Source organism: Drosophila persimilis, unplaced genomic scaffold (assembly GCF_003286085.1).
Source record: "Drosophila persimilis strain 14011-0111.01,24,50 unplaced genomic scaffold, DperRS2 tig00002791-arrow-arrow-pilon, whole genome shotgun sequence".
In the NCBI taxonomy this organism is placed as follows: domain Eukaryota; kingdom Metazoa; phylum Arthropoda; class Insecta; order Diptera; family Drosophilidae; genus Drosophila; species Drosophila persimilis.
The window spans coordinates 26,666-40,914 of record NW_020825702.1 but is presented as its reverse complement, the minus strand read 5'-3'; positions in this window follow the sequence as shown (position 1 = coordinate 40,914).

Genomic DNA, 14,249 nt, shown 5'->3' with positions numbered 1-14,249 from the left:
CCCAAAAAACCCGATCAGATCACTTAAAATTAGATTAACAAAATTAAATTACTTTAACAATTCATTGGTTCTTTTGGTTCAAATCAGAAAAAAAAAAAAAAATTAAATATGAATTAATGTAATAAATTCGTTAATAAAGCTTCATGTTCATGTTTTCATTAAATTGGAATCATTCTTCTTGTAGTAGTCCTAATTTGTTCCGCAGTTCCGCAAATCTTCCAGCAGGTAGTGGCTTCGTGAAGATGTCAGCAAGTTGGTTGTCTGTATTAATATACTCAAGAGAAATCTCATTAGTTTCTATCTGTTCTCTTGAAAAATGATATTTTATATCAATATGCTTTGCTCTTTTATGACATGAGGGATTATTTGCAATGCCATACAGCCTTGGTTGTCTTCATAAATTTTAATGGGTCTGTCCAGTTTAAGATTAATACTATTAGAAGAGACTTTAGCCATAAAGCTTCTCTTACGCTTCAATAGGGCCAATATTCAGCTTCAGTTGATGAAGCTGCCACTGAATTCTGTCTTTTTGTATTCCAACAAATTAAATTGGAATCGAACATTTTAAACAAATAACCCGTTGTACTTTTTCTATCAATCTCATTACTACCCCCAATCGGAGTCTACATAGCCAACTAATGTATTTTCAAATGATGTATTCTTTTTAAATATAAGCTTCATATCAATAGTTCCCTTTAAATATCTAATAACCCTTTTAAACATTGCCATAACTCAGCATTGTCTTGCTACTTTATCTACTCAAGCTATTTACAGCGGTAGCTAAATCTGGTCGTGTACACGCATTATGTACATTAAACAGCCATAAGGTTACGACATGGAGCATTGCAGTCTTCATCTGAGTTAAGTAACTCATAATTTAGTTTATTTAGTAATGGAGTACTGACTGAATTGCAACTATCCATGTTAAATTTATTTAAAATTCTTTTACATATGCAGCTTGACTCAATATATTTTGTCTTCAAACATTTCTACTCTGATACCGATAAAATGTTTTATCTCATTTAAGTCAGTCATTCTAAATCTTTCGCTTAAATAATTTTGAAATTATTCATTCTATCCATATCCCTTGTCGCTATTACTACATCATCAACATATAATAATACATATATGTTTTCTTTATGTCACCTCTATCAAGAATATATATGCAACGATCCACGGGAGAGTTTACAAATCGAATTCTTTTCAATGCTTGCTCAAATACTTGAAACCAGCATCTAGCTGCTTGTTTGAGCCCCATAAATGGCTTTGTTCAGTTTGCATACATGCCCAGCACCGCATAATACGCCCTGAGGAGGCCGCATATATATCTCCTCACTTAATGTACCATTGAGGAAAAGCTGTTTTAACATCCATCTGATGGACTTTCAAATTAAACTGGACTGCCAATGATAGTACGAACCTAAAAACTGGCAATTCTAGCAACGGGAGCAAATGTTTCTTCATAGTCTACTTGGTACTTTTGAGTAAATCCTCTTGCAACCAGTCTAGCTTTGTATTCTATTGGGACTCCCTAGTCATTATATTTAATGGAAAATACCCATCTACTGTCTACAATATTTTTGTTTTCTGGCTTCTTTATGAATTGTCCAGGTGTTATTAATTTCATGGGCATTTAACTCTGTATTTATTGCCTCCTCCCAATCAGATTTATCATTCCCTAAAATTTATTTCATCAAAAGAATTTGGAACTTCATCAAACATTATATGGGCATTTAATATAAATTTGTTAAAGCTTTTATCATGTTCTTTATAAGACACCTTCGGCTTAGACTTTAACCTCTCACTTTTTCTACTAATTATATGAGTATCCTTATTTTCTTCACGACAATTATCTGGCCGATCAGCTTTTTCACAATCCTTACTCTCATTCGGGATATATAATTCCTTACTATCATTCAGGAAATCAGTTTTTCCTTTCCTACTTTCATTCGGAAAATTCAGCTTTTCGCATTCCTTACTTTCATTCAGGATTTCATATTCCGTACTTTCATTCGGGAAATTAAACTGATCACATTCCTTGCTCTCATTCAGGATTCCACATTCCGTACTATCATTCGGGAGATAAAACTGATCACATTCCTTACTCTCATTCAGGATTCCACATTCCGTACTATCATTCGGGAGATAAAACTGATCACATTCCTTACTCTCATTCAGGATTCGACATTCCGTACTATCATTCGGGAAATTAAGCTGATCAGATTCCTTACTCTCATTCAGGAATTCTTGTTGACTTCTTTCCTTACTCTCTTTCGGGAAATCTGTTTCAAATTTTACTTCTCTAGAATAAAGCATATTAGTCTCGTCTACGACAACATCTCTTGCAACAATAACTTTTCCTTTAATGACATCCCACAATTTGAGTCCATTTTGTTCATACCCTATCAAGATAGCTTTGAATGATTTTTCATCAAATTTACCTTTTTTAATTTTGTTGTGCACATACACGGTTGAACCGAACACTCTTACAAATTTTAAATTGGGCTTTCTATTGTGCCACAGCTCATATGGGGTCATTTTACAATCACCAAGTGCTTTGCTTGGAATTCTGTTAATTAGATATGTTGCAGTTAGCACAGCTTCACCCCAAAAACATTTGTCTAATTTTGCACCATTTACCATAGCACGAGCTTTCTCTGTAATGGTTCTTATCATTCGCTCCGAAACACCATTCAACTGAGGTGTATGTGGCACTGTCAAATGATAACTTATTCCTTTATTAACGTACAAATCAATGTACAAATTGACAATCTTGAAATTAAAATGAGCCTCGCTCTTTGCTACAAAATCTTTAAATACATCTGATTTATATTTTAACAAATAGGTTACACAATAATGTGTAAATTGATCTACGAAGATCACAAAATAATTTTTATCGTCTAGTGTAACTGGTTTAATGGGGCCACATACATCTGAATGTATTACAAACAAGGGTCGTTTTATATAACTTTTATCTTTAGATTGCTTAAATGGCAACCTAGCCTGTTTCCCATTTAAACATGACTCACAAACTTTATCTGATATTTTTAAATTAACAAGAAGATTACTGTCATTAAATAAATTATTATTCTTTATTTCAAGCAATTTTGCATTGCTTATATGCCCCAACCTCTCATGCCATAATCGATAATTATTTTTGTTCCTAGCATCTACACTGTATGCTTGGAATTTGACTACAGGTATATCCAACATACCTGTATGTATAACAACAATTACTCAATTTTTTGATATGGAGACACCACCACAGTCAAACATAATTCACATCCCTGCCTGTTGCAGACGCTTGACAGACATGAGGTTTCCTGCTGCCTCCTTGCAGTAGAGCACATCCTCCAGTGTGATATTGTGTCCATTGTGCAGCCGCACAATTCCACGCTTAGTGGCATATAAAAACTCGCCTTCTTTTGCCACAGCGATTTTAATTGGCTGCTCCAATTCGATGCAATCGGCGTACAGCGAGTCATCATTGATCAAATGATCCGTTGCACTCTTTTTCATTTTCCGCATCATAAATGCGAACCCGTGGCCCGATGCTGCAAGCTGAGCTTGTTTATTATGTTTATAATTTTCTTTGTTTTGATTTAACCTTATAAACTGGTAACAGTCTTTTTTCATGTGACCTTCTTTGCCACAGTGATGGCATTTAATATTACTTCTAGCTTTTCCCTTAAATAATAAATTCCATTAAATCCAAACGTTTTACGATTATTAAAATATTTATTATTTCTTACAGCTGCCTTCATGACTTTACTACTTGTATCAGTACTTTCATTTCTTAATTTGGTCTCGTAGTCGAACAATTTATTTTTTACAAACGCTAATGATAGAGTTTCATCTGACAAAGTTTCGATTGCCGTGATGACACCATTATAGGTTGAAGGTAGAGTCTGCAGCAAATGTGCCACTTTGTCCATCTCATCCATTTTAGCGCCCGCCCCTAACAACTCACTCACTGTTTCATCAAAAATAACAAAATGACTCGAAAGTGTCATTTCACTTGAGAGTTTGAGTGTTATTAAACGTTTACGTGCAGCTAATTGCGACGCAAGGCTTCTACGCTCATATATGGCGTCTAAATTCTTCAGAATATCACGTGCCGAAATGTCGCCTGCCGCGAAGTTTAGAAATGCGTCGCCTAAATATTGAATTAAAATGCTCTTCGCACATCGCTCTGCCTTTTTCCAATTATCATCTACTTCGTTAGGCATTATGTTATCGACTACTTGGAGCACCTCTAATTCAGCAAACAAAGCTCTGATTCTAAATTTCCATATAGAATATTTCTCGCCACAAAAAGGCTTAATATGTTGCTTATTTCTTTCCATTTTCTATGTATGTATGTATATATTATACACACACACACTACAAAAAAAAACACTGCACAAGAACGCACGCGGAAATAATTTCACAACTATTTGTTATTAATTTAATTTATTTAAATTGGCGTGGACTGGGCCCATAACCTATTGGTAGACTAGCTATGACAATTAGTAAACGGAAGACAGTACCAAGTTATGTTTTTCTTTAAAGATTATTTATGTATTTCTTGATTACTTTTTTGTTGCAACACCGGTCCACACACTTGAGATCACACAAGAAGAGAGAGCATCGACACTTCAAGTGTGACCAGACTAACTCATAATAATAATACCTAACATATCGATAATATTATTTAATGTTATTATTTGAATGAGGGAATAGGCGTATTCCAACACGCCCCCCTCAAAAATAACATTAATTATCAAAATCATAAAAATAAAAAATATAAAAAAAGTTTTCATCCTTAAATCAAAAAGGTAACATTCAATTGTTATTCTAATGTGGTTGGTGTGCATTCTGGGAAGTGTTATGTGATCTAGCATTTGCTCTAAGGATACGGGGAAAACCCAGAAAAACCCGATCAGATCACTTTCAAATTAGATTAACATAAAATTAAATTACTTTAACAATTCATTGGTTCTTTTGGTTCAAATCAAAAAAAAAAATTAAATATGAATTAATGTAATAAATTCGTTAATAAAGCTTCATGTTCATGTTTTCATTAAATTGGAATCATTCTTCTTGTAGTAGTCCTAATTTGTTCCGCAGTTCCGCAAATCTTCCAGCAGGTAGTGGCTTCGTGAAGATGTCAGCAAGTTGGTTGTCTGTATTAATATACTCAAGAGAAATCTCATTAGTTTCTATCTGTTCTCTTGAAAAATTATATTTTATATCAATATGCTTTGCTCTTTTATGACATGAGGGATTATTTGCAATGCCAATACAGCCTTGGTTGTCTTCATAAATTTTAATGGGTCTGTCGAGTTTAAGATTAATACTATTTAGAAGAGACTTTAGCCATAAAGCTTCTCTTACAGCTTCAAATAGGGCCATATATTCAGCTTCAGTTGATGAAGCTGCCACTGAATTCTGTCTTTTTGTATTCCAACAAATTAAATTGGAATCGAACATTTTAAACAAATAACCCGTTGTACTTTTTCTATCAATCTCATTACTACCCCAATCGGAGTCTACATAGCCAACTAATGTATTTTCAAATGATGTATTCTTTTTAATATAAGCTTCATATCAATAGTTCCCTTTAAATATCTAATAACCCTTTTTAAACATTGCCATAACTCAGCATTGTTCTTGCTACTATATCTACTTAAGCTATTTACAGCGGTAGCTAAATCTGGTCGTGTACACAGCATTATGTACATTAAACAGCCAATAAGGTTACGACATGGAGCATTGCAGTCTTCATCTGAGTTAAGTAACTCATAATTTAGTTTATTTAGTAATGGAGTACTGACTGAATTGCAACTATCCATGTTAAATTTATTTAAAATTCTTTTTACATTTGCAGCTTGACTCAAATATATTTTGTCTTCAAACATTTCTACTCTGATACCGATAAAATGTTTTATCTCATTTAAGTCAGTCATTCTAAATCTTTCGCTTAAATAATTTTTGAAATTATTCATTCTATCCATATCCCTTGTCGCTATTACTACATCATCAACATATAATAATACATATATGTTTTTCTTTATGCCACCTCTATCAAGAATATATATGCAACGATCCACGGGAGAGTTTACAAAATCGAATTCTTTCAATGCTTGCTCAAATACTGGAAACCAGCATCTAGCTGCTTGTTTGAGCCCATAAATGGCTTTGTTCAGTTTGCATACATGCCCAGCACCGCATAATACGCCCTGAGGAGGCCGCATATATATCTCCTCACTTAATGTACCATTGAGGAAAGCTGTTTTAACATCCATCTGATGGACTTTCAAATTAAACTGGACTGCCAATGATAGTACGAACCTAAAACTGGCAATTCTAGCAACGGGAGCAAATGTTTCTTCATAGTCTACTTGGTACTTTTGAGTAAATCCTCTTGCAACCAGTCTAGCTTTGTATTTTATTGGGACTCCTAGTTCATTATATTTAATGGAAAATACCCATCTACTGTCTACAATATTTTTGTTTTCTGGCTTCTTTTTAATTGTCCAGGTGTTATTAATTTCATGGGCATTTAACTCTGTATTTATTGCCTCCTCCCAATCAGATTTATCATTCCTAAAATTTATTTCATCAAAAGAATTTGGAACTTCATCAAACATTATATGGGCATTTAATATAAATTTGTTAAAGCTTTTATCATGTTCTTTATAAGACACCTTCGGCTTAGACTTTAACCTCTCACTTTTTCTACTAATTATATTAGTATCCTTATTTTCTTCACGACAATTATCTGGCCGATCAGCTTTTTCGCAATCCTTACTCTCATTCGGGATATATAATTCCTTACTATCATTCAGGAAATCAGTTTTTCCTTTCCTACTTTCATTCGGAAAATTCAGCTTTTCGCATTCCTTACTTTCATTCAGGATTTCATATTCCGTACTTTCATTCGGGAAATTAAACTGATCACATTCCTTGCTCTCATTCAGGATTCCACATTCCGTACTATCATTCGGGAGATAAAACTGATCACATTCCTTACTCTCATTCAGGATTCGACATTCCGTACTATCATTCGGGAAATTAAGCTGATCAGATTCCTTACTCTCATTCAGGAATTCTTGTTGACTTCTTTCCTTACTCTCTTTCGGGAAATCTGTTTCAAATTTTACTTCTCTAGAATAAAGCATATTAGTCTCGTCTACGACAACATCTCTTGCAACAATAACTTTTCCTTTAATGACATCCCACAATTTGAGTCCATTTTGTTCATACCCTATCAAGATAGCTTTGAATGATTTTTCATCAAATTTACCTTTTTTAATTTTGTTGTGCACATACACGGTTGAACCGAACACTCTTAAAAATTTTAAATTGGGCTTTCTATTGTGCCACAGCTCATATGGGGTCATTTTACAATCACCAAGTGCTTTGCTTGGAATTCTGTTGATTAGATATGTTGCAGTTAGCACAGCTTCACCCCAAAAACTTTTGTCTAATTTTGCCCCATTTACCATAGCACGAGCTTTCTCTGTAATGGTTCTTATCATTCGCTCCGAAACACCATTCAACTGAGGTGTATGTGGCACTGTCAAATGATAACTTATTCCTTTATTAACGCAGAACTCACGCATTTCATTCGACAAGTATTCTCTACCGTTGTCAATGTACAAATTGACAATCTTGAAATTAAAATGAGCCTCGCTCTTTGCTACAAAATCTTTAAATACATTGAATACATCTGATTTATATTTTAACAAATAGGTTACACAATAATGTGTAAATTGATCTACGAAGATCACAAAATAATTTTTATCGTCTAGTGTAACTGGTTTAATGGGGCCACATACATCTGAATGTATTACAAACAAGGGTCGTTTTATATAACTTTTATCTTTAGATTGCTTAAATGGCAACCTAGCCTGTTTCCCATTTAAACATGACTCACAAACTTCATCTGATATTTTTAAATTAACAAGAAGATTACTGTCATTAAATAAATTATTATTCTTTATTTCAAGCAATTTTGCATTGCTTATATGCCCCAACCTCTCATGCCATAATCGATAATTATTTTTGTTCCTAGCATCTACACTGTATGCTTGGAATTTGACTACAGGTATATCCAACATACCTGTATGTTTAACAACAATTACTCCATTTTTTGATATGGAGACACCACCACAGTCAAACTTAATTGACATCCCTGCCTGTTGCAGACGCTTGACAGACATGAGGTTTCCTGCTGCCTCCTTGCAGTAGAGCACATCCTCCAGTGTGATATTGTGTCCATTGTGCAGCCGCACAATTCCACGCTTAGTGGCATATAAAAACTCGCCTTCTTTTGCCACAGCGATTTTAATTGGCTGCTCCAATTCGATGCTTTACTACTTTTATCAGTACTTTCATTTCTTAATTTGGTCTCGTAGTCGAACAATTTATTTTTTACAAACGCTAATGATAGAGTTTCATCTGACAAAGTTTCGATTGCCGTGATGACACCATTATAGGTTGAAGGTAGAGTCTGCAGCAAATGTGCCACTTTGTCCATCTCATCCATTTTAGCGCCCGCCCCTAACAACTCAATCACTGTTTCATCAAAAATAACAAAATGACTCGAAAGTGTCATTTCACTTGAGAGTTTGAGTGTTATTAAACGTTTACGTGCAGCTAATTACGACGCAAGGCTTCTACGCTCATATATGGCGTCTAAATTCTTCAGAATATCACGTGCCGAAATGTCGCCTGCCGCGAAGTTTAGAAATGCGTCGCCTAAATATTGAATTAAAATGCTCTTCGCACATCGCTCTGCCTTTTTCCAATTATCATCTACTTCGTTAGGCATTATGTTATCGACTACTTGGAGCACCTCTAATTCAGCAAACAAAGCTCTGATTCTAAATTTCCATATAGAATATTTCTCGCCACAAAAAGGCTTAATATGTTGCTTATTTCTTTCCATTTTCTATGTATGTATGTATATATTATACACACACACACTACAAAAAAAAACACTGCACAAGAACGCACGCGGAAATAATTTCACAACTATTTGTTATTAATTTAATTTATTTAAATTGGCGTGGACTGGGCCCATAACCTATTGGTAGACTAGCTATGACAATTAGTAAACGGAAGACAGTACCAAGTTATGTTTTTCTTTAAAGATTATTTATGTATTTCTTGATTACTTTTTTGCTGCAACACCGGTCCACACACTTGAGATCACACAAGAAGAGAGAGCATCGACACCTCAAGTGTGACCAGACTAACTCATAATAATAATACCTAACATATCGATAATATTATTTAATGTTATTATTTGAATGTGGGAATAGGCGTATTCCAACACGCCCCCCTCAAAAATAACATTAATTATCAAAATCATAAAAATAAAAAATATAAAAAAAGTTTTCATCCTTAAATCAAAAAGGTAACATTCAATTGTTATTCTAATGTGGTTGGTGTGCATTCTGGGAAGTGTTATGTGATCTAGCATTTGCTCTAAGGATACGGGGAAAACCCAGAAAAACCCGATCAGATCACTTTAAAATTAGATTAACATAAAATTAAATTACTTTAACAATTCATTGGTTCTTTTGGTTCAAATCAAAAAAAAAAAAAAAAAAATTAAATATAAATTAATGTAATAAATTCGTTAATAAAGCTTCATGTTCATGTTTTCATTAAATTGGAATCATTCTTCTTGTAGTAGTCCTAATTTGTTCCGCAGTTCCGCAAATCTTCCAGCAGGTAGTGGCTTCGTGAAGATGTCAGCAAGTTGGTTGTCTGTGTTAATATACTCAAGAGAAATCTCATTAGTTTCTATCTGTTCTCTTGAAAAATGATATTTTATATCAATATGCTTTGCTCTTTTATGACATGAGGGATTATTTGCAATGCCAATACAGCCTTGGTTGTCTTCATAAATTTTAATGGGTCTGTCGAGTTTTAGATTAATACTATTTAGAAGAGACTTTAGCCATAAAGCTTCTCTTACAGCTTCAAATAGGGTCATATATTCAGCTTCAGTTGATGAAGCTGCCACTGAATTCTGTCTTTTTGTATTCCAACAAATTAAATTGGAATCGAACATTTTAAACAAATAACCCGTTGTACTTTTTCTATCAATCTCATTACTACCCCAATCGGAGTCTACATAGCCAACTAATGTATTTTCAAATGATGTATTCTTTTTATACCCGATACTCAAAATGAGTATTGGGGTATATTAGATTTGTGGTGAAAGTGGATGTGTGTAACGTCCAGAAGGAATCGTTTCCGACCCCATAAAGTATATATATTCTTGATCAGCATCAATAGCCGAGTCGATTGAGCCATGTCTGTCTGTCCGTCTGTCCGTCCCCTTCAGCGCCTAATGCTCAAAGACTATAAGAGCTAGAGCAACGATGTTTTGGATCCAGACTTCTGTGATATGTCACTGCTACAAAAATATTTCAAAACTTTGCCCCGCCTACTTCCGCCCCCACAAAGGGCGAAAATCTGTGGCATCCACAATTTTAAAGATACGAGAAAACTAAAAACGCAGAATCGTAGAAGATGACTATATCTTCTAGAGTGCAAAATCTGAACCAGATCGTATAATTATTACAGCCAGAATCACGAAAACAATTTCACTCTTTCTCGCTCTGTCTCACTCTAACACACAGGTTTCATGGTCGGTTTTGCCAATTGCAAAATATGAGTTCAAGGATCTCAGAACCTATAAAAGCCAGAGCAACCAAATTTGGTATCCACACTCCTGTGATATCGAACCTTGACCGTTTCATGTCCAAATTTCGCCACACCCCCTTCCGCCCCCGCAAAGGACGAAAATCTGAGGCAACCACAAATCTCAGAGACTATTAAGGCTAGAGTAACCAAATTTGGTACACACACTCCTTTAAGATGTCACTATAAAACGTATATCTCAGAATTTCGCCCCACCCCCATCCGCCCCCACAAAGGACGAAAATCTGTTGCATCCACAATATTGCAGATTTGAGAAAACTAAAAACGCAGAATCATAGATAATGACCATATCTATTAGATTGCTGAATCTGGATCAGATCAGATCATTTTTATAGCCAAAAGGAACAAATCAATTTGCAGTGGCTACGCAGCGCCCGACGTCACGCTCAGACTGATTTTCTGTCTCTCTCGCACGCACTCTTTGTCGTGTCGTTAAATATTAGCGGCGTCTGCCGGAGGAGAGCCATACTGACTTAGTATCGGGTATAACCGTAGAGTTGCGGTGTCCGCAGCAACTCACAACGTTCCCCCTCGTTAAATATAACCTTCATATCAATAGTTCCTATTAAATATCTAATAACCCTTTTTAAACATTGCCATAACTCAGCATTGTTCTTGCTACTATATCTACTCAAGATATTTACAGCGGTAGCTAAATCTGGTCGTGTACACAGCATTATGTACATTAAACAGCCAATTAGGTTACGACATGGAGCATTGCAGTCTTCATCTGAGTTAAGTAACTCATAATTTAGTTTATTTAGTAATGGAGTACTGACTGAATTGCAACTATCCATGTTAAATTTATTTAAAATTCTTTTTACTTATGCAGCTTGACTCAAATATATTTTGTCTTCAAACATTTCTACTCTGATACCGATAAAATGTGTTATCTCATTTAAGTCAGTCATTCTAAATCTTTCGCTTAAATAATTTTTGAAATTATTCATTCTATCCATATCCCTTGTCGCTATTACTACATCATCAACATATAATAATACATATATGTTTTTCTTTATGTCACCTCTATCAAGAATATATATGCAACGATCCACGGGAGAGTTTACAAAATCGAATTCTTTCAATGCTTGCTCAAATACTTGAAACCAGCATCTAGCTGCTCGTTTGAGCCCATAAATGGCTTTGTTCAGTTTGCATACATGCCTAGCACCGCATAATACGCCCTGAGGAGGCCGCATATATATCTCCTCACTTAATGTACCATTGAGGAAAGCTGTTTTAACATCCATCTGATGGACTTTCAAATTAAACTGGACTGCCAATGATAGTACGAACCTAAAACTGGCAATTCTAGCAACGGGAGCAAATGTTTCTTCATAGTCTACTTGGTACTTTTGAGTAAATCCTCTTGCAACCAGTCTAGCTTTGTATTTTATTGGGACTCCTAGTTCATTATATTTAATGGAAAATACCCATCTACTGTCTACAATATTTTTGTTTTCTGGCTTCTTTATAATTGTCCAGGTGTTATTAATTTCATGGGCATTTAACTCTGTATTTATTGACTCCTCCCAATTAGATTAATCATTCCTAAAATTTATTTCATCAAAAGAATTTGGAACTTCATCAAACATTATATGGGCATTTAATATAAATTTGTTAAAGCTTTTATCATGTTCTTTATAAGACACCTTCGGCTTAGACTTTAACCTCTCACTTTTTCTACTAATTATATTAGTATCCTTATTTTCTTCACGACAATTATCTGGCTGATCAGCTTTTTCACAATCCTTACTCTCATTCGGGATATATAATTCCTTACTATCATTCAGGAAATCAGTTTTTCTTTTCCTACTTTCATTCGGAAAATTCAGCTTTTCGCATTCCTTACTTTCATTCAGGATTTCACATTCCGTACTTTCATTCGGGAAATTAAACTGATCATATTCCTTACTCTCATTCAAGATTCCACATTCCGTACTATCATTCGGGAGATAAAACTGATCACATTCCTTACTCTCATTCAGGATTCCACATTCCGTACTATCATTTGGGAAATTAAGCTGATCAGATTCCTTACTCTCATTCAGGAATTCTTGTTGACTTCTTTCCTTACTCTCTTTCGGGAAATCTGTTTCAAATTTTACTTCTCTAGAATAAAGCATATTAGTCTCGTCTACGACAACATCTCTTGCAACAATAACTTTTCCTTTAATGACATCCCACAATTTGAGTCCATTTTGTTCATACCCTATCAAGATAGCTTTGAATGATTTTTCATCAAATTTACCTTTTTTAATTTTGTTGTGCACATACACGGTTGAACCGAACACTCTTAAAAATTTTAAATTGGGCTTTCTATTGTGCCACAGCTCATATGGGGTCATTTTACAATCACCAAGTGCTTTGCTTGGAATTCTGTTAATTAGATATGTTGCAGTTAGCACAGCTTCACCCCAAAAACTTTTGTCTAATTTTGCACCATTTACCATAGCACGAGCTTTCTCTGTAATGGTTCTTATCATTCGCTCCGAAACACCATTCAACTGAGGTGTATGTGGCACTGTCAAATGATAACTTATTCCTTTATTAACGCAGAACTCACGCATTTCATTCGACAAGTATTCTCTACCGTTGTCAATGTACAAATTGACAATCTTGAAATTAAAATGAGCCTCGCTCTTTGCTGCAAAATCTTTAAATACATTGAATACATCTGATTTATATTTTAACAAATAGGTTACACAATAATGTGTAAATTGATCTACGAAGATCACAAAATAATTTTAATCGTCTAGTGTAACTGGTTTAATGGGGCCACATACATCTGAATGTATTACAAACAAGGGTCGTTTTATATAACTTTTATCTTTAGATTGCTTAAATGGCAACCTAGCCTGTTTCCGATTTAAACATGACTCACAAACTTCATCTGATATTTTTAAATTAACAAGATGATTACTGTCATTAAATAAATTATTATTCTTTATTTCAAGCAATTTTGCATTGCTTATATGCCCCAACCTCTCATGCCATAATCGATAATTATTTTTGTTCCTAGCATCTACACTGTATGCTTGGAATTTGACTACAGGTATATCCAACATACCTGTATGTTTAACAACAATTACTCCATTTTTTGATATGGAGACACCACCACAGTCAAACTTAATTGACATCCCTGCCTGTTGCAGACGCTTGACAGACATGAGGTTTCCTGCTGCCTCCTTGCAGTAGAGCACATCCTCCAGTGTGATATTGTGTCCATTGTGCAGCCGCACAATTCCACGCTTAGTGGCATATAAAAACTCGCCTTCTTTTGCCACAGCGATTTTAATTGGCTGCTCCAATTCGATGCAATCGGCGTACAGCGAGTCATCATTGATCAAATGATCCGTTGCACCAGAATCGAGTATAAAACCGAGTTCATTATTTATTTGATCACTCTTTTTCATTTTCCGCATCATAAATGCGAACCCGTGGCCCGATGCTGCAAGCTGAGCTTGTTTATTATGTTTATAATTTTCTTTGTTTTGATTTAACCTTATAAACTGGCAACAGTC